A 21,910-nucleotide genomic window follows, 5' to 3' on the forward strand; every position below is an offset into this window, starting at 1 on the left:
ATCGTCAGGTTTCCTCCGTGGATTGCTGGAGTTTTGGTGGGATTCCACCAAAACTTTCCACTTTCCATGGGGAGAGATGACGGTTACCCCTTTTGATTTCTCTATGATTACGGGTTTTCCTTTTGGAGGCGAGCCTGTAGCCATAGAGTTCGTTAAGGGGTCAATCAAGAGATTGTGCGACCTTGTGGGGGACTGTCTTGCGTCGGCCCTTCACGTGTACGCGCAGTGTTGTCCATACTCGGTTCTTGCTGACGAGTTGTCGGTTGACGAGCTTGACCGGCAATGTACACCTGAGCAGCTGGCTCGGATATACATTGCTCACGTTCTTTCCGTCACCATTTTGAGTGATCGAGGAGAGCGTTTTGCCATTGGGTTACTTATTTGCCTCAGTGATTTGGGGCAAGTAGGTGACCTGAGTTGGGCGGAGGTGTCGTATGCTCGTATGCTTACAGCTATGGGCAAGGCGACCCGGGTGATGGATTCCGCGGCAGCTACTGAGGTGCCTCGGATCTTGCTTACGTGGCATGATCGTATCCTTGAGGTACGTGTTTTAAGCTTCTTTGGGTTATTACTTTTGCCTTTTCCTTTAGGCTTATCTTTTCTCGGTTTCAGGCTTGGGGATACTCGTACCTGCCTTTCTTAGCCCCCAGGGTGCTTGGGGTTGCTCGTTTTCCTACCGGCCATCGATTGGTCGCGATCAAGAAGAGACGAGCTACTTCTGCCGGTGACTTTCGCCAGAGGATCCTTTTGACGACTCGTGCATCGATGAGTATTTCAACTACATGTGCTCTTTTTTGTTTTTATTCATTTTCTGACAATTTTTCATGTGGTTGTGTTTTATAGATCGATCTCCGTCCTTGGAATTTAATCGTCGGAGTCCCTGAGGCTATCCGGTCTGGCATGGTTCGTTGCCGTTTTCGGGCCCTCTATCCGGGACTCTCAGTGCTCCAGAGGACAGACGCTTGGTTTTTTGGCGAGCGTGTTCTCTGACAGCTTTTGTCCGAGGAGCCTTTGGTTCCTGCGGATCCCCCGGTCCGGATGCTGCGTCTGGACTTGCTGTCTACCGAGGATCGAGCTCAGGAAATCCTTGGTTATCCAGCGGAGCAGCTGGTGCTGCCAGAGGTTTCTTATCCGGCTTTTATAGCATCCAGGCTGACTCCTTTTCTGGCTTTTGTTCCGGTTAGTACTCTAACTCTCTCTTTTCCTTGTTTCCATTTATTTTCCGGAACTTTGACCCTTTTATCGTTTTTTGTCATATATATTTTAGCGGGTTGAGCTAGGTGGTTGGGTGCCTCCTACAGCGGAGATCACGTATACCAATGCTGTAGGATTGGTAATTCGTTAGATCCTTCTAGCAGCAGAGGATGACGAGGGGATACCGTTTGTACTTGAGATGGTTGAGTCGGTGTGTCTTTTGTGTATATGTACTTAAATATTTCTATTTATTTTTTTGTTTCATATACATTTGTTTACTAACTGTCCTTGTATTCTTGGAACAGGTTCTGCGAGAAACCGTGAACGACATGGTGAGGACTTTACGTGCTTTCTGAGCTGCTTATCGGAGAGCCCTCGTGACTTTATCATGCTGTGATCATCGGATGATCGCGGTAAGTTCTATTTCTTTTCTTTTCAACGAAGTTATTACATTTCATGTATTAATCTTTGTTTTGGATTTTACAGGATGTGCAACAACCGTCTAGCAGTCGCCAAGCACCCTGATTCCTCTTGTACACATTTTGTTATTTTTTAGGAAACCGATGTATATATATATATATATATATATATATATATATATATATATATATGCATTTTATGTGCATATGACACATTTGTATATATGTCATTATTATTATATATATATTTTTTGTTTCGAGGGAGGGAAAGGGTTCATGACTTACCCCCCTCGAGAAAATAACCAAAACTCGAAAAAAAGAAGGCGAAAAGAAAACAAAAGAGGAAAAAAAGAAAATAAGAAAATAATAAAAAGAAAATAAGGAAGTAGGAAAAATAATAAAAAAGAAAATATAAAGAAAATAAGAAAAGTAGGAAAATAATAAAAAGAAAATAAAAAGAAAATAAAAGAAAAGAAAATAAGAAAATAAAAAGAAAATAAGAAAGTAGGCAAGAAAAGGAACACAAAGTGTTAGAAGGCAAGCGTATGATTCGTCTTAAGATTTCGTGAAGATTCCGTCATTATATGAGCCAAAATACGGAAATAAACCCAACTTACATGCCGCGTCAGGGGAGACGCGCGCAACTGCGTGATTTGCGCGGGACTGTCGCGCGCATGTGAATTAGTTGCGCTCGGATGTCGCGCGCAACTCATACTTTCCTTTAAGCTGAATTTGCCGAAAATTTGCCTCTCTTGGGTCTATTTAAACGTGATTTCGTGTAGGATTTTGATCATCTCGCATTCATTCGCTTAGTAATATAAGAAACTAAAAAGAATTAATCTCTCTAAATTCTCATTCTCTCTCTTTTTTTTTGAACAATGGTGAAGACCTTTGGACAACGTTTGAAGCAATGGGTCACTTCCCTTTCAACCGAGGACAAACTAGCTTTCAAAATTTACCACCTAGACCCTCTATTGAATTATATGCAACTAGTGGTTAACTTTGATTTTCTTCATGCCGTAGTCAACCATTGGGACTCTAATCACCATCTTTTCTTGTTTATAGGGGACGAAATTGTCCCCTTTCCCAGTGAGTTTGAGGCCATGCTAGGTTTTCTCTATAAACACTCTACCTGTGACTTATTCGCCTACCTTGCCGGATCCCAAACCTATATTCCAAAGATTTTTTGGCTTGTCCAACAATGATATGACCAATATTGGAACTGAAGAAGGCGTGAACTTGATTCAATTTATTGAACATTTTGTCGCCCCTCGTGACAACATGACTAAACAACGCTTTAAAATTCGTGCTTTATGTTATTGTCTTGTTGTTAATTGTTTACTTAGGTGACAGGGTAAAGTCGTATCCCCTAATTAAAAATAATTACCTAAATCTCTAACTAAAGTAGATAGGGAAGTAGGGTTGAACTCCACAGGGAAACAGGTCATTTTAATCCTAATTAATTATTATAATCTAAATTATCTAAGTAACCAATATTTTTAGGTATGAATTCTATACTACGAAGAATAAGTTTAGGGAGAAAAGAAACAATAAAAAGGAAGCCTAGGGTCACAGGTTCACCAATAATTAATATTCCGGGATAGAACGAAGTAATTAATAATTAACAATGCACAGATAACATGATTAACAGGCTCTCGCAATTTATTAATCAACATAGATCTAACAGGCTCTCGCAATTTACTAGACCTAAGTTCCTATTAAAATTAGCCTTTAATATTAAATCAACATCTGCTTGATTCATCAATTCAATATTGCTAAACATTCACAATCAAATTACATCTTCTCGATTCATAATCTAATTGCAAAGAATTAAAACAATTCAATAGGAAATTATCATGCAATATCAATAATCAATAATAACAAACTATCCCTTCTTATTAATTATGGATCCCCATAAACCCTAGAATGAAACTACTCACTAATCATCATAACTAAGCCAACCAAGTAAATAATTAAAAGCATAATCAAGAAAAGCAATTAAAATAGCTGAAATTAAAAGGGAAGAAATTGTACCAAAAATAAATCTGAAATTAAAGGGAATATTAAGAACAAAAGTTTAGAGAGAATTTAAAAGAGAGAAAAATACTAAGTAGAGAGAGAAAGTCTAAGAAAAAAGGTAAGCTAATAATTCCGTACATAATCGTATTTAAACCTTTCCTAAAACAAGAATTAAAACTAAACTAATCAGCTACTAAGAAAAACACGCGCCCGATCGGGCCCGCCTTTTTACTCTGCCCTTGCTTGGTATGCTGCGCCCGATCGAGCCTACGCTCACCCGATCGGGCGCGCTTCTTCCTTGATGTTTGCTTTTGCGTGCACTCGCCCGATCGGGCGTATGCTTGCCCGATCGGGCCCGGCTTCTTCTCTGAGGCTTTGATTTCGATTGGGCTCGATTCCTCGGCCCAATCTGGATTTCCTCATTGGGTCTTGATTAATTGATCCAATAGCCCCGGTATCACATACCGAGCCCTTAATCACCGGCTCTCACCGATCCTGGGCTTCAAGAGTGGTCGTGTGCTTCTAGCTTCCGTAGTCGATCCATAAAGCCCGGGAAAATGCTCCAAGAGTGCAATTTCCTGTAAAATACAACTAAAACTATGAAAACAGTAGAACACACAAATTAGTAATAAAAGTGGCCCGAAAGAGCCAAAAACACTACTAATAACGACCTAGGGACGGGGATAAACACTATATAAAATGGACATATCATTAGGACAGGCAAAGAATACGGAGATTATTCCATGGTGTCCATAGTAGAGAAAATAGAGGGATGTTATTCACCCGCTCCTTTGGTTTTGGCGGATACCGTTCTATATTTGAATCGCCTTAGAGGAGACCCTAACGAAAACAATTTCACGGGAAGTCCACTCCTATTACACGTACGTTTTTTTTTCGTCGTTTATCAGCGCAAGTTACAAAGTTGCGCTGGCATGACCAGCGCAACCTTATTCGCTTTGCGGGGAGGGCACGCGCAACTAATTTGGTTGCGCGCGCCACCTGATTGTGTAAAGAAATCGCAAATTGATTTTTTTTTCTCCTTTTTTTTTTCTTTTCAGATTTGGCTCATGGAGAGCTTGCGAATTGTTGATCAGCCACAAAACCTTGAGGCTAATGGAATAAGGACATTCACTGGACGTCAAATCCTTTATAAGCATAAGAACGAAGAGGAATGGACATCGTTTTTCGTTCACGGGGTTCCTAACATTCGTTTTTTGATTCCTTGGTGGAACATAAATAGTATGATTGGAACATCGTCTTAATTGCCCTTACATTAGGCTTTTAGGCCTATCTAGTACTACTTATATTTTTTCTTGTAGGGTAATGAGACAATACGGGATAAGACAATTTATTCCCCCGCAAGATTTTGATGCCCCTAAAGATGTGATCTTTAAACCCGAAAGAATTCCTCGTTTGATGGAATATTGGTCAAGTCTTCCTAGGTGGGTAATACAAAATTCTAGCGCGAGTATTACATTATCTTCCTTTTACAAGGCTTGGATGAATGCGGCGGATAAGGGTTAATTAAACAAGGCTCGATCTCAACTTCAAGCCGCCACCGCTTGCAATCCACCTAAGCCTTTGATACATTCAACCACTACTCCTCCTCTTAGTGGACAAACCAAAGGAGTGAGAAGAAAATTAGACTTCTCATCCCCTAAGGCTCGTTCCAAGGAAACAAAAAGGAAAGCTCCCTCTAAACCCGCGCAACAAGGTGTGAAAATCAAAGAACCTTCACCAAATACTCGCAAGAAAGTTCCAATAGTCAAAGGGAAAGGAAGATAGGTTGCAAAGGCCCCAATCCCTAAATTGAAAAAAATTGTTTGGGTGAAGAAGAAGAGTGTAAGGGAAAGCTCCAAGGTTTCTGAAAATACTGCGATGGAAGATAAAAGAGAAGGGAAAGGAGAAAACAAAACTAAGGTAAAATGCTTAGCAAAGGGCCAAACAAGTGCAAATGAGGGGAGAATCCTTAGAGAAAAAAGGATAAAAGAGTGGCATAAATGCCACTCATCAGGCTCTGGTGACCACCGAGCCCGTTTTGAGAGTTTGCCCAAGGTGGCAAAGGAGATTATGGAGATTTTGAGGATCAGCCCCCAGCTGGCGGCTCTTCGGGATTTATCGAGTCAGACTGCGCGTCAGCTTTCCTTCGTGGATTGCTAGAGTTTTGGTGGGATTCCACTAGCACTTTCCACTTTCCACTTTCCATGGGGAGAGATGACGGTTACCCCTTTTGATTTCTTTATGATTACGGGTTTTCCTTTTGGAGGCGAGCCCGTAGCTTAAGGGGTCAGACAAGAGACTATGTGACCTTGTAGGGGTACGTCTCACGGCGGCCCTTCACGTGTACATGTAGTCTTGTCTGTACTCGGTTCTTACCGATGAGTTTTCGGCCGACGAGCTTGATCGGCAGTGTACACCTAAGCAGCTGGCTTGGATATACATTGCTCACGTTCTTTCCGTCACTATCTTAAGTGATCGTAGAGAACGTTTTTCTATCGGGTTACTTATTTGCCTCAGTAATTTGGGGCAAGTAGGTAACCTGAGTTGGGCGGAGGTGTCGTATGCCCATATGCTTACAACTATGGGTAAGGCGACCAGGGTGATAGATTCCACAACAGCTACTGAGGTGCCTCGGATCTCCTTTACGTGGCATGGTCGTATCCTTGAGGTACGTACTTTAAGTTTCTTTCAATCATTATTTTTACTTTTTCCCCTTTAAGCTTATCATTTTTCGGTTTTCTTTTAGGCTTGAAGATACTCGTACATGTCTCTCTTAGCTCCTAGGATGCTTGGGGCTGCTCATTTTCCTATCAGCCGTCGACTGGTCACGATTAAGAAGAGACAAGCCACTTCAGCCGGCGACTTTCGCAAGAGGATCCTTTCGGAGGCTCGTACGTCGGTGAGTATTTTGACCACATGTGCATCCTTGGAGTTTGATCGTCAAAGTCCCTGAGGCTGTCCAGTCTGACGTGATTCGTTGCCATTTTCAGGCCCTTTATCAGGGACTTCTAGTCCTCTAGAGGAGAGACGCTTGGTTTTTAGGCAAGCGTGTTCTCCGGCAGTCTGCATTCGAGGAGCCCAGGGTTCCTGCGGATCCTCCGATCAGGATATTACGCCTAGATTTTTTTATCTATCGAGGATCGAGCTCAGGCGATCCTTGGTTATCCAGCGGAGCAGCTAGTGCTGCCGGATGCATCTTCTCCGACTTTCATTACATCAGGGTGACTCATTTCCCAGCTTTTGTTCCGGTTAGTACTTTAACTCTCTTTTGTTATTTCTATTTATTTTTTTAGGAACCTTGACCCTTTTATTGTATTTTTAGCGAGTCGAGCTAGGTGGTTGGGTTCCTCCTACGGCGGAGATCACGTATACCGATTTTGTTGGGTCAGTAATTTGTTAGATCCTTCCAGCAGCGGAGGATGACTAGTAGAAAATATCAATTGGCCACCGGTTCAAAACCCCCCTATGCCACCGGTTTTGAACCGGTGGTCATTTGGGGGGTGGCAATAAACTGAAGCAAGGCCACCGGTTCTAAACCGGTGGCAAAAACTGTTATTGCCACCGGTTAACCGGTGGCAATACACACGTCTCGCTTTGTTTTTTTTTTTTTTTTTTTTTTTTTATATATAATAAATTAATGCCACCGGTTAACCGGTGGCAATAGTCCATGTAATTTTAATTTTTATTTTTTTTGTTTTTTGTTTTATTCACTTTAAATATAATAAAACTGTGGATATTGAGTGCTCATTTTTCCTCAAAAAAAAGAAAAAAATATTAAATAATTAAAAAATTGGAAACGCAACATCATAATTTTATAGAACACAATTACGGACATCAAAATTACAATATAAATCAATATAATCTAACAATTACAACATACAAATAAAAAAAATTTACAATATAAATAAAAAAAAAAGTTACAACATTAATCTATATCAATATTCCTGAATCTTGATTCTTCGATTTAAGATATAAATCATTATACCTGCATCAATTAAAATAAAAAATAATTGATTAACATAAATAAGCTGCGAAAAAAATAAAGAAAAAAAAACCATAAACCCAGAAATCAAACAAAAATCTAAAAAAAAAAAAACAAAAAAAACCGAGAAAAAGAAAACCCAAAAATTATAATCGATCAAACCCAGCAAAAACCCATAAATTATTAAAACTCAAAAAAAAAAAAAAAGCAAAAAAAAAACCCACAAACTCAAAAAAAAAAAAAAAAAAATCCCAGATATCATGCATGTACCCATAAACCTTCGAAAATCAATCACACCCAGCAAAAAATTAAACCCAAAAATTTCAAACAATATCGAACCAATCAATTTCGAAATTAAACCCAGAAATTTCGAAACTCAATTAAACGCAAACAACTAAACAAAATCAATTAACCCCAGAAAATTCCAAAATCAATTAAACCCATCAATTTCGAACAATATTACAACAATCAAACTCAAAAAAAAAATCAAGGCATGTAACATAAATAATTAAACCTAGAAACCTTAACCCCGAATAATTAAACCCAACTACATGCACTAACCTCGAATTTTACCTGAAAATAACCTCGAATTTTACAAGTTGCGGTTGATTTCGGACTTGGTGGCGGCGGTGGTTAGTGGCGTTGGTGGTGGTAGGCAGAAAACAGAGGGAGGTCGGAGAGATCGAGAGGGGAAAGAAGAGGGATAGAGGGGAATGAAGTTGACGACGGCGGTGGTGGTGAGACGAGAGAGCAGGAAAGAGAAGAAGAGGGACGGCGGCGGTGAGATGAGAGAGCAGGAAAGAGGAGATGAGATTGGAGAGAGAGGAGAAAAAATCTGGAGAGAGAGGAGAGGAGATGAGATTAGGAGAGAGAGGAGATCTTGAGAGGAGAGAGAGAATTAGCAGTGTAGGGTTTGGGATTCTATATAAGGGGCGTTTTTTTTTTTAAAAAAGAAAAAGCCACCGGTTCAAACCGGTGAAAATAATTTTATTGCCACCGGTTTAGTTTGAACCGGTGGCAAAAACCTCCCCTCAAAATCCCGCCTATTTTTCCCCACATTTTCCCCACCGGTTTTAAAAACCGATGGCCTTAGGGCGGTGCCAATCTTCTTTTTTCACCTAGTGTGAGGAGGGGATACCGTTTGTTCCTGAGACGGTTGAGTCGGTATGTTCCTTTTGTATATGTGTTTATATGTTTTTTTTTTCCATATACATTTGTTTGTTAACTGTTCTTGTATTTTGGAACAGGTTCCGCGAGAGACCGTCTACGCCATGGTGAGGACTTTTCGCACTATCCGAGCTGCTTATCGGAGAGCCCTCATCACTTTCTCATGCCGTGATCATCAGATGGTCGCGGTAAGTTTATTATATGTTTTTTCTTTTAACAAAGTTATCACACATTGTATGTATTAATCTTTGTTTGGATTTCACAGGATGTGAAAGAGCCGTCTGGGAGTCGCCAAGCATCCTGACCTCCTTTGTACACATTATTTTTTTGATTAGGAAATAGATGTACATTTTTATTGTTTTTTATTGTAAATATGTCACTTTTTTGTGTATATATATGTCATTGTTATTTTCTTTTGTTTCCATGTGTACATTTTTTTTACATAAAAAATAAAAAAAAATTTCCGAGGGAGGGAGGGAAGGGTTCCCAACTTACCCCCCTCGAAAAATAACAAAAAAAGACAAAAAAAAAAAGAAAGCGAAGAGGAAAGAAAAAGGGAAAGAAGAGAACAAAAATAAAAATAAGAATAAAATAAAAAAAGGAAAATAAGAAAGAAACAAATAATAAAGAGAAAAAGAGACACAAGAGTTAGCAAAAGGCAAGCGTATAATTAGTCTTAATATTTCATCAAGATTCCGTCATTATGTAGTCCAAAATACGGAAATAAATCTAATTTTCATGCCGCGACATACTAGATGCGCGCAACTGGATGTGTCACTTCCCTTGAGTGAAAATTGCTGAAATTTTGCCCATCTTGGGTCTATTTAAACGTGGTTTCGTGTAGGATTTTGATAATCTCGCATTCATTTGCTTAGTGATATCATAAGATACTAAAAAGAATAAATCTTTCTAAATTCTCTCTTCTTTTCTTTTAATTGAACAATGGTGAAAACCTTTGAACAACGTTTGAAGCAATGGGTAACTTCCCTCTCAACCGAGGACAAATTAGCTTTCAAAATTTACCACCTAGACCCTCTATTGAATTACATGCAACTTGTGATTAATTTTGATTTTCTTCATGCCGCCGTCAATCTTTGGGACTCCAACCAACATCTTTTCTTGTTTTAAGGGGACGAAATTGTCCCACTACCTGGTGAGTTTGAGGCCTTGCTAGGCTTCCTTTCAAATACGCTCCCTGTGACCTATGCGCCTACCTTGTCGGATCCCAAACCTATATTCCAAATATTTTTTGGTTTGTCTGATAATAAGATGACTAACATTGGAACTGAAGAAGGCATGAATTTGATCCAATTTATTGAACACTTCGTCGCCTCTCGTGACAACATGACTAAACAACGCCTTAAAATTCGTGCTTTATGTTATTATCTTGTTGTTAACTGTTTACTTAGGACAGTTAAAGAGTATGGAGAATATTCCAGGGTGTCCATAGTAGAGAAAATAGAGGGATGTCATTCACCCGCTCCGTTGGCTTTGGCGAAAACCGTTCTATGCTTGAATCACCTTAGAGGAGACCCTATAGAAAACGGTTTCACGAGAAGTCCACTCCTACTACACGTACGTTTTTTTTCTTTTTCTGTCGTATAGCAGCGCAAGCTCGAAAGTTGCGCTGGCTTAACCAGTGCAATCTTCTAAGATGCGCGCGGATGGCGCGCGCAACAGATTTTGATGCACGCGCCACCTACTTGTGTAAAATAGCAATTAATTTTTCTCTCTCTCTTTTTTTTTTTTTTTTAGATTTGGCTTATAGGGCGTTTGCGAATTGTTGATCAACCACAAAACCCTGAGGATATTGGAATAAGGACATTTCCTGGACGTCGAATTCTCTATAAGAACAAGAATAAAGAAGAATGGATGTCGTTTTTCTGTCACAGGGTTCCTAACATACGCTTTGTGATTCCTTGGTGGAACATAAGTAGTATGATTGGAAATAGTTTTAATTGCCCTTATATTAGGCTTCTAGGCTTATCTAGTACTACCTTTATCTTTCCTTGCAGGGTGATGAGACAGTACGGGATGAAACAAATTATCCCCCCGTAAGATTGTGATGCCCCTAAAGATGTGATCTTTAAACCCAAACGAATTGCTCATTGGATGGACTATTTGTCAAGTCTTCCTAGATGGGTAGTACAAAATCTTACTGCGAAAACTGTATTATCTTCCTTTTACAAGGCTTGGATGAATGCTGCGGATAAGGGCGAATTGAACAAGGCTCGATCATAACATCAAGCCGCCACGACTCGCAATCCACCTAAGCCTTTGATGCATTCGGCCACCACTACTCCTCCTAGTGGTCAAAACAAAGGAGTGAGAAGAAAATTGGACTTCTAATCTCCTAAGGCTCGTTCGAAGGAACCAAAGAGAAAGGCTTCTCCTAAACATGCGCAACAAGGGGTTCAAATTAAAGAACCTTCACCAAATACTCGGAAGAAGGCTCCAATTGTTAAAGGAAAAGGAAAACAGGTTGCAAAGGCCCCAATCCCTAAATTGAAGAATAATGTTTGGGTAAAAAAGAAGAATGAAGGGGAAAGCTCTAAGGCTTTTGAAAATACTGCAATGGAAACTACTCCTCCATCATCCATGACAATCGAGGACATTGTAAAACCTTAGAGTGTTACACAGTTTCGCCATTAGTTTTAAATTGAATAAAGTGTAATCACAACTATGTTTTTTTTTTTTTTTTTTTTTTTTTCGTTTACTATCTAGTTTAACATTGTCTCTATTTTTAAAATGAGCTTTATATTTTTATATTTTGATATGATCGAATCATAAAGATTGCCTACGTATTCGCATTACGAAATAAGGTCTTTGCGTAGTTCTAATGTTTTTTTTTTAATTATTATTATTTTTTATTTTTCTTTAATCTCTTAGATAGAAATTAAATGAAAAATGAATCAAACCTTGTTTAAAAGAATTTAATCAAAGTTTAATTTTATTTTCCGAGTATATGTTATATTTAAGAAACACCCTATTTTTGCCGCAAGTAGAAATCGCAACTTCAATTCAAACGTAAAAATTTTGGTTAGAAGTTCGTTATCAGGTGGCTCGCGCAACGTCTGTAGTTGCCCGAGCCTGTCGCGCGCAACAAAATCTGTTGCGCGTGACATCCGCGCGCAACTCTTCCAGTTGTGCGCGACACCTGTGCTACGAATGTCTCGAAAAAAATGATTTAAAATTCTGTATTATTACCCCCCCTAGTGTGAAGATTTTTTCGCGATGTTCGAAAGAATTTGAACACTTAGAACGGTTTATTATTTCTAAATTACCCCCCAAGTGTTATGTATTTTACCGTGTTATTCGGCAAAATGCATAACACTTAGAATCTTTCAATTGAATGCTAATTAAAATTGGTTGTATGAGTGAACGATTTTATCCGGATTTCATATTTAATATTTCTTAAGGCGATCAATGTTTATTAATAATTGGCGAATTTCATCTTCTCCAATATCCATTAATCTAACGGCTCCTCCTGATAGGATTTCAATTACGCGGTAGGGACCTATCCAATTAGATTTGAATTTCCCTCTTGGATCGGTTGGTGGACCCCTAACTTCCTTTAGTACAAAGCACCGTCTTTTATATTTCTAGGTTTGACTTTTTTATTGAAATGATGTGCAATGCGCCTTTGGTAGACTTGTACATGATGTAAAGCTCTTAATTGTCGTTCATTGAGGAATAAAAGCTCTTCATACATCGCTCTTACCCATTCAGCTTCTGGTAGCTTACTTTCAAGTACGATGCGTAGGGATGGTATTTCCAATTCGACTGGTTGAACTGCGTTCATTTTGAAAACTTATGAGTATGGAGTTACTCATATTGATGTTCGTATAGACGTTCTAAAACCCCATAATGCGAAATGTAGTTTATTCGACCAGTCTTTATAATTTTCTGCCATTTTCTTAATGATGACTGTTATATTTTTATTTGCCGACTCTACAGATCCATTTATTTGAGGTCAGTACGGGGATGAATGATGATGTTTTACTTTATAACTAGTTAAGAGGGTCTCGACTTCAGCTTTGAATTGAGATCCCTGATCACTAATTAGTTCATGTAGAACTTCCATATCTACAAAATATGTTTCGTTCGAGAAACTTTGCGACATGTTTAGAAGTGATATTCACGTAAGAAGCAGCCTCAATCCACTTAGTAAAGTAATCGATGGCTACTAATACGTACTCGTGCCCTCTTGTTCCAGTTAGAGAGATTTTTCCAATTATGTCAATTCCCCAAGTTGAAAAAGGCCAAGGGGAAGTGAGATTGTATAGTTCGGATGGTGGAAGGTGTTGTAAATTAGCGAACATTTGGCACTCTGGACATTTTTTTAACGTATTGTATTCAATTCAATCATGTTCCATAGCGGACCAATAGTACCCTTGTCGTGAAATTATTTTTGAAAGCATTTTACCATTCATGTGAGGTCCACAAACACCTTTGTGAGTACTTTCCATAAGACGTGTGGCTTCCGGTTGGCCGATACATAATAAACTTTGACCATTAGGTCCTTTTTCGCATAATTGACCATTTACTAGACCATATTGGGCCGCAAGTGTTCGTAAGGCTCGTTGGTCTTTCGATGAAGTATTTTCGGGATATGTGCCATGAGTAATATATTGGAGGATATGATCATACCAAGGACTGTCTCCTTCGATGTCATTTATTTCCTTTATTGCGTTGCAATACGCTGGTTATTCTCTTCTATCAACGCATAATGGCATCATATTTAAGTGATCTGGAATGTTGATCATTGAGGCTAATTTTGCTAGCGCATCGGCTAATTAATTGTCATCCCTTGGGAGATATTTAAAATCAATATGTTCAAAATGCTCGACTTCTCTTTTATTTTCATTAGTTCCTATATTAACTATTTCAGTTTCTTCAACGATAGGGTTCTTTTGTTCTCTTTCATTCATTTTATCAACCAATTTATTAATATAATCATCTTCATTAGATTGATTGTTATAGCATTTGAAAGATTAAAGAGAAGGCATATAATCGAAAATAGAGCTCATATTATTAAAATCTAAAGAGAGTACATCAAGAGAAGAATCCTTTTTGGGATCTTCGTCCTTAGAACTAGAAAATAAAGACTCAGTAATGGCCACAAGGCCTAGATTTTCAGCTTCCCTAGAGTCTATAATAGATTCATCGTCTGATTCTTCAAACATTTTCCCTTCGCCTGTGACGACTTTCAGCTTATCGCCTTTGTGATTGGTCCATTTGAAAGATTTCCTCCATCCATGCTCAAAAGTTTCGTTTAAAAGGGTGATCAACGAGGTTGGGTCAAAAGCTTCATCTGAATGGCGTTTTGATTGGTGATTGTAGCGACATGATTTTGCTCTAGTCTAAATAGCAAGTTAAATTCTTGCTCATCATAGCACCCTGGAGTTGGGTGTTTAATTTAACGATACTAAGATCGTTATCCAAGAAGTAGCAATCATGAAATATTTCAAATCAAGGCTTCTAGATTCCTTCCGAAACTAAGGGTTCCGAAAAGTGGTATCATGGGTAATCTTCTCCCTCCCAAATGAATTGCCCATTAAGGGTTTGTTGATAGGGTGGGAGTAAGGTGATTATCCCTTTCTTATTATTGCCTCTACGTGCTTTGTTTTTTGCATCGTAAGACTCCAATTCTTCTTTGGTTGGTTTATATCCCAATCCAAAGGAGAAGCTTTTCTTTGGGATAGGAAGTAAGAGAGATTTCTTCATTCCTATTCCCAAAGGAATCCTAGGAAAGTAACTACTGTTCTTCAAAGTCTTCTTCCATTTCAATTGTGAAGATTGGCTCCACGGCGAATCCCTACATGTCCTCTTCATCATTATCATGGTTTATTTCTAAGAGTGATTGATCATTTATTTCTATTTTGAGTGGAGAAGCATGTATAGTCATAGGAAGCCCTTTATAGTTCAACCTAATCATTTGATGAAGTGAGGATGGTATTGCACCAAGCTCATGTATCCAAGGACGTCCAAGTAAAAGGTTGAATGTAGGTTTTATGTCCATAACATGGAATTCAACCATATTTTCAATTGGACATGTGGTAATTGGTAGCTTAACAGTTCCACACCCTAATCTTCTCGAATTGTCATAGGCCCTAATGCTTTGTGTTGTTAATTGAAAATCTTTTTCTGGATTTAGGCCTAAGTATTTTGCCGTTCGTAATGGGCATACGTTTACAACTAACCCATTGTCTACCAAAGTTAGAGGGATATTGTATCCCTTGCGTCCTCACAGTTAAGTATACTGCATTGTTGTGGGTAGTGTCTTTTGAAGGCAAATCATCATTAGTAAAAATGATTGATTTGTCGGATTTCTCGCTAGTAAGCAAGCTAACGACATCCTGAGGGGTTGTGTCTGTGCTTACAGACAAAGCCGTTAGAGCGTTCATGAGAGAATTCCTATGTTATTCAGAAGTACTTAGGAGTTCCCAAATGCTAACATTTGCCTTGGATTGGCGAAGTTATTTGACCAATGGATCTTCCACCTCAAGTGGAGGTGGTATTGGATTTTGTACTTGACCTTGAGTTTGATTTTGTGTGGTCGAAGATCCATTTGGTGGGGGTGCTTGGTAGACTAGCCCAAAACGAGTTGAATGATGTATCTCGTTTGGGTTAGTTATAGGACTCACAAACCAACTTTCTTCTAGAGGCTTTGGATGTGCCTCCATTACAAGATGTTCCATGAGTTGTGCTTGATGCCATTGTTCATCTAAGGAGAGATTTTATAAATCTTGCGATTTCCCCTAGAAATGATCCTGTAGACACCCATTTTTGTCTCCCCAAAACCAAACCCAGTGATGAGTACCTTTCACGTCGAATCATAATCGAATGAAGTGAAAGTGTGGAAACTTTAGTGTTGCGGTTAGTTTTTATTTCTTTTCTTTCTCTCTGTTTTTGAAAAACTATTTTAAGAAAAAACCAATCCAGTTTATTTTGGTCTGTGGCAAGGGTTAAATAATGATGTAGTTGATTCAGGTTCGAAAAGAGCTTTCCAACGATATATTTTAAGCCTAATTCCGATGAATAATGAGGATGTTATGGCCAAATTACTAAATTGGGCCCAGTTTGATATTTATATGCGGCCCAATGATCTAGAGAAGGGCCTAATATTGATCATTCCTAATGCAATTAGGATTGATTATAGTCTTCTAGATTCTTCTAGAAGGTCATTTTCATTACTAATTTAATTAACATTGATAAATTGACTTTAGTTGACTTTTAAGAGTTTTAATCAAAATAAAAAAAGTGTTTTTACGGAAAATACGATTTTGCCTTCTCGTACGACTACATTTTATCAAATTAAGAAAACGCGTGGAAATTTATTTCCAACGTCTGACGACAGGACCAGCGCCTGGTGCTAGACCTGGCTTCTGGCGCTAGAGTCCAGCGTTTGGCGCCACGCGCGTGTTTGGCGCTACGGTCATGTTTTATCTTTTCGAAACTCTGTTTTGTTTTTCATCACATTTAACTGATTTTCTCTCTAAATAGCCTCCTAAACCTCCATTTTCCATCACGAAATCTCATCAAGAATCTCTTGATTACTCTCTCTCTCTCTCTCTCTCTCTCTCTCTCTCTCTTCTAAACTAACCTTTTGCATACAAAATTTCGCATTCACAAGATCTAGAAACACCTAGCCAAGTTCGAAGTTGCCTTTGCCCTAGATCTAGAAATTCCGCATTCCGCGTGAAAGGTTTTAATTTATGATGGTTTGGTCCCAAATCTCTATTTCAATTATTTAATTTAATTATTATTTTCCTTGAAGTTACTAACGTGTGTATTTTGTTATTCGAAAGAGGTACGAGGCATCCAAGTAAGTGCTTTAATTGATTTATTGCTATTATGATATAGAAATCATGTCTAGGTTGCTCTTTCGATTCTTAGTATCATGTTAGGATGTTTTGGTCTTCCTACTATCATGTTTAGGGTAACAACTATAATTTCTAATATCAAATATGACAATTGTGAATCCTACGATGCTTTCTATTCTCTTCCTAATATTAATGTTAGGGCTAAAGCTTTGATTTTTATTGTTTAGTGACATTCTAGGGTTTGTTATTAATCTCGTTAGTATCATGCCTAGGATCTTGCTATTATTATTATTATTATTATTATTATTATTATTATTATTATTATTATTATTATTATTATTATTATTATTATTATTATTATTATTATTATTATTATTATTATTATTATTATTATTATTATTATTATTATTATTATTATTATTATTATTATTATTATTATTATTATTATTATTATTATTATTATTATTATTATTATTATTATTATTATTATTATTATTATTATTATTATTATTATTATTATTATTATTATTATTATTATTATTATTATTATTATTATTATTATTATTATTATTATTATTATTATTATTATTATTATTATTATTATTATTATTATTATTATTATTATTATTATTATTATTATTATTATTATTATTATTATTATTATTATTATTATTATTATTATTATTATTATTATTATTATTATTATTATTATTATTATTATTATTATTATTATTATTATTATTATTATTATTATTATTATTATCATTATTATTATCATTATTATTATCATTATTATTATCATTATTATTATTATTATTATTATTATTATTATTATTATTATTATTATTATTATTATTATTATTATTATTATTATTATTATCCTTTAACATGATTATGATTTTTATTATTTTTATGATTTATGATGATTATTATGTTGCTTGATATATATTTAATATTATTGCTTGATCACGCCTTTTATGCATGCTTAAAGGGAATTGGTACTTGTAATCACGCTTAATAAGATAATTAATAATCTTGTTTAGGGTTAATTTGATTATAATTCAAGTGATTGCTAATAATATTTTTATTTGTGCAATAATATTCAACCAACATAGATTTAACAGGTTTAGGGTAAACCTATTGATTGCATGTTAGTCAGAAAGCGTACATGAATACGATCAGAATAAAGTAGAGGCCTATTATTAGGGCAGGTTCAATCTCTTTTAGGTTGGATTTGTACCTTCATCCCCGAACTACTAGTCATGGTTCCAGACCTATTGGAGTTGACGATCTCCTAGATCGTTAAGGGGTTAACCTTCACCTCGTGAACAGTTTACAAGTTCCTAAAACTTGTTGGCGACTCTTTTGCTCTATCTTCTTTCCCTTTGGACGCCACCGTACTTTAGTGTATGATCACAGTAGGGTTCAATTTTTGGGTAATGCTTTAAATATTCCCTACAGTTTTTGGTGACTCCACTGGGAAGGATTTCTATTTTAATTCATGAAACTTATTTCGGTAATGATTTAGAATGAGTGGATGAGACTCGAAACGTTCTAAGTATTTCATGTGTGTAATTTTGAATAACATTATTGTCATATGCATAAAAAAGATCTCATTGGAAAGACCATCCTTAATGAGTAAAAAATATAGGATTTTTAAACGTAGAAAATTTGAGGAATATCTTTCACAACTAGGATTGAAATAATGCTGCGCGAAACTGGAAAATTTTATCGAGCACAGAAAGCTGCTGAGGCATGTAGGAACTCGCGACAAAAAACAGAGTCTGTTGCCGAAAATTGACTCTGGCGCCAGGCGACACTCCTGTCACCAGGCGCCAGAGCCAAATTGCAGCACCGACCTCTGTTCGCTGGCGCCAAGTTCTTCCAATACCGAGCCAGAAATATGCGTTCTAATTTTTACCAGTTTTTAGCACTGTTTGCTCGATCCTACTTCTTAATTGAATTTTTCTCACTTTTCAGAAACCCATATGTGTTCTACATATGGACATAACCTTATGAGAATTCATGCTCCATCTACCTGATTGAACGCTCTGTGCAACAAAGGGTACATCCGAGAATGTTGAATTACCAAATCATGGAAGCAAGTTTTTAACTCGCGGTGTCCCATCCACTCGCGCCAATCCTTCAAAAGGTAAAGCTTCCGCGCGGTGCATCCGGACAATTAACCATGGACCCTCTTTTACTAACCCATATACCGAACTTTAGAGAACTAGAGCCATGGTTAAGTTACGAACTCATTGCATCATATTGTGCCTACTTGACTAATTGTGCATTATTTGTTGAGCATACTCTATGTCTTTTTCCTAACCATTTGTTTGACTTGTGTTAAGACTAAAAATACCGATTAATGACTCATAGAACTTTGCCTAATTAATTAGTTAATTAATTAAATTGAGTAATTAAAGTCTAATAATTTAATCAAAATTGACTTAGTATGACTTTAGGTATACCCTGTAGAGTAATAATACCGAAAGCAGTCCCAGATCAGCGTTCCAGCAATGGCGACGCGATCTGGACTGCAGCGCCACACTGTGTAGTACAGCGCCTGGCGACAGCTTTATCGTCTGGCGCTACATTGTAAAGTGCGACGACAGTCATGTTTCTTTGGCGACAGTTCGGTATGTTGCTCGAGTCATCACTTTGTGTCTAATTAAACAGTTTGCTAATCAATTCGATTATTTTATTAATAATAATACCTCATTAAGTCCTTAATCGAGTCTAAGCACTAAGTCCCATGGTCTTACACAAGAGTCAAAGCATGTCACTTGCACTCATAATATAAAGCGCACACTAATATGTATGTACACTTTGACCATGTTAAGAAAGTCTTGTATGCGCGTGCTTTCTGTCATTCGAGTGGGGGGGGGGCAATCTATTCCTATTCTCTTCCACATTTTCTTCCATGTTGAATAGAGCTTAAGTCAAAATAAATAATAAAAAAGAGAAAACTTACTCCTAACTTCATTTCCCTTAACATTTGATCAAGGAGGAAAGAGCACTTACCCAAGACAACACTTTTGATAAAGCATCACTTTTCACAAAAAGGGTTGTGATAATGGCCAGGGAAAAAGAAATTTTCTTAAGTAATACTAGTGAAAGCTCATCAAGTCTATAAGAGGATGTTCAGGAACTACAAAATACCGTTGTCACGCTTATGGGTGCAATAGAAGGATTAAGAGAGTGGATAATGGTTATCGAACAGCGTTCTTATTATCAACATCATAGAGGCCATGATCACACTACCAAAGGACACTTCATCCTCAAAGATCGCGTTCAAGACCTCATTAATTCAAGCCTCCTCCATGTTACTCCAAGCAACAAAAAGGCCAAGATTAGTAACGATAACAACAGTGGCAGGAAAGGAAAGAAGAACGACTATCCTTCTTCTTCCGAAAACAACTACTCTAGTAAAAGTGTTGGTACTTTCGACCTTAATGAAATCTTAGCCATGGATAATCGAGGGTTTATAAAGCAACTAAGAAAGGATTTTACCCCTATTGGAATTAGCTACGATGCTGCTTTCGATCAACCCCATGCAAAGGGACTCATTACTCATATTGGACCCATTTAAGATCCCCCACCTGAGAAGAGATTGCCTAGTTGGAACCCAAATGTACGCTGCAAGTACCATCAAGGTAGGGGTCATACTACTGAGAGCTGTTGGAAGCCAAATCTAATATTTGATCGACAATAACGGGCTTCCAATACCTCCAGTTGGCAAGAACACTAAGTGACGATGAGCCAAGAGACAAGAGGCAAGCTTCAATGACAATATTTCAAGACCTTTTTTCTATTCTTTATTTACCCTTTCCCCAATAAGTCTAGCATAGACACCTTTTTATTCTCCTTAGATTTATTTTGTAGGATCATTATTTCTTTTCCTTTAATAAAATGAGCATTTATTTTCTTGCATATGATCATTTCATTACATTGTAAAAAAATATATAAAAAAAAATCATTGTCTAACTAAGCACAAGGTATACCAATGATTTGAGGCACCCCTTGTAGCCAAATCATATCACCTTTCACCCTTCAAATATGCAATCTTTTTTTTGGTAAACCACTTTGAGCCTCGTCTAACGATAGACCCTTCATTGTTTCAACCCATATCTACCTAACTTTGGGATGGGATTGTGTGCAACTTATGCAATTTTCAATTTCATAAAAAGTTTGAGTGACTTCAAAAGATTAAAATAGCATAAAATAAGCAAAAAAATAAATAAAAGTGTACAAAAGGGAAAGTGTTCCAATGTCTTTGATATGATAAAATCTTTTATAAGAACACGTCTTAGATTGCGTCTCTTATCGAGTGCTCGGTACCATGCCTGAGAAACATGAATTCCAAGTGAGTGATAGACCACATGATCGGGATTGCCCACACTTATAAAAATAAAATAAATAGAGCAAAAAATAAAAAAGAGAAAGAGCTCAAAAGTGAGAAACCTCAAGCATAAAAATATAAAGATTCAAAAGCAAAGTTGCACACTTTAGGGGCTTATCTAGGGTCTTGAGCCTTTATCCCCTTCTTCTTCAACCTTTAGCCTAACCACGTTACAACCCTTCAAAAGACCTTTTTTTTGAGGTATACACACACTTGTGCGAGGTTTAGCTAGAGCTACGTTCGACCTGATTCCTAACGGATACGCAGGCAACCTCACATCGAGGTGCGACCGTAATAAACATGCATTCATATTTACATTCATAATTGATCATATCAAGAGATCTCCAATGCTCATTCCTATCTACTTAGAGCTAGACTTGGGGGCTTGATCCTTATATCATTATCTTACCCAGCCTAAGAGTCACCATCATTTGACTCTTTTCAATATATTTTCCACACACTTAGCCCTTGCAGCCTAACCTTAGTGTCACTATCACACACTGCACAGATAGTGACCAAATAGTCTTCCCCTTAGGAACCCTCTGTCATGAATTCTTAACACAACGCTGAAGCATGCCTTGTCATATCAAAATATCTCATCACTTATAATCGTTATTGCATCACGAAGTATGAAGTGCTTAGCCTCCGTGCCTAAGTTACCTACATACTTTCATTATTGAGTTAACTAGGATAACCTAGGATGAATTAACATTTGCACCTTGAGAGACAACATCAAATGCATATACTTGGATAAGCTCATTCAACATGCACCTTTAAAAACTTCTTCCTTTTTGTGTCTTTCTTTTTGGAAAAATTCGGTACCCTCCACAAAAAATGACGAAATTTTTTTGCTTTTTTGTGCACACACGAGTCATATATGTTAAGTTATGTCGTGTCATAT

The sequence above is a fragment of the Chenopodium album genome, chromosome 7 (assembly GCF_948465745.1).
Source record: "Chenopodium album chromosome 7, dcCheAlbu1.1, whole genome shotgun sequence".
Taxonomy (NCBI): Eukaryota; Viridiplantae; Streptophyta; class Magnoliopsida; order Caryophyllales; family Amaranthaceae; genus Chenopodium; species Chenopodium album.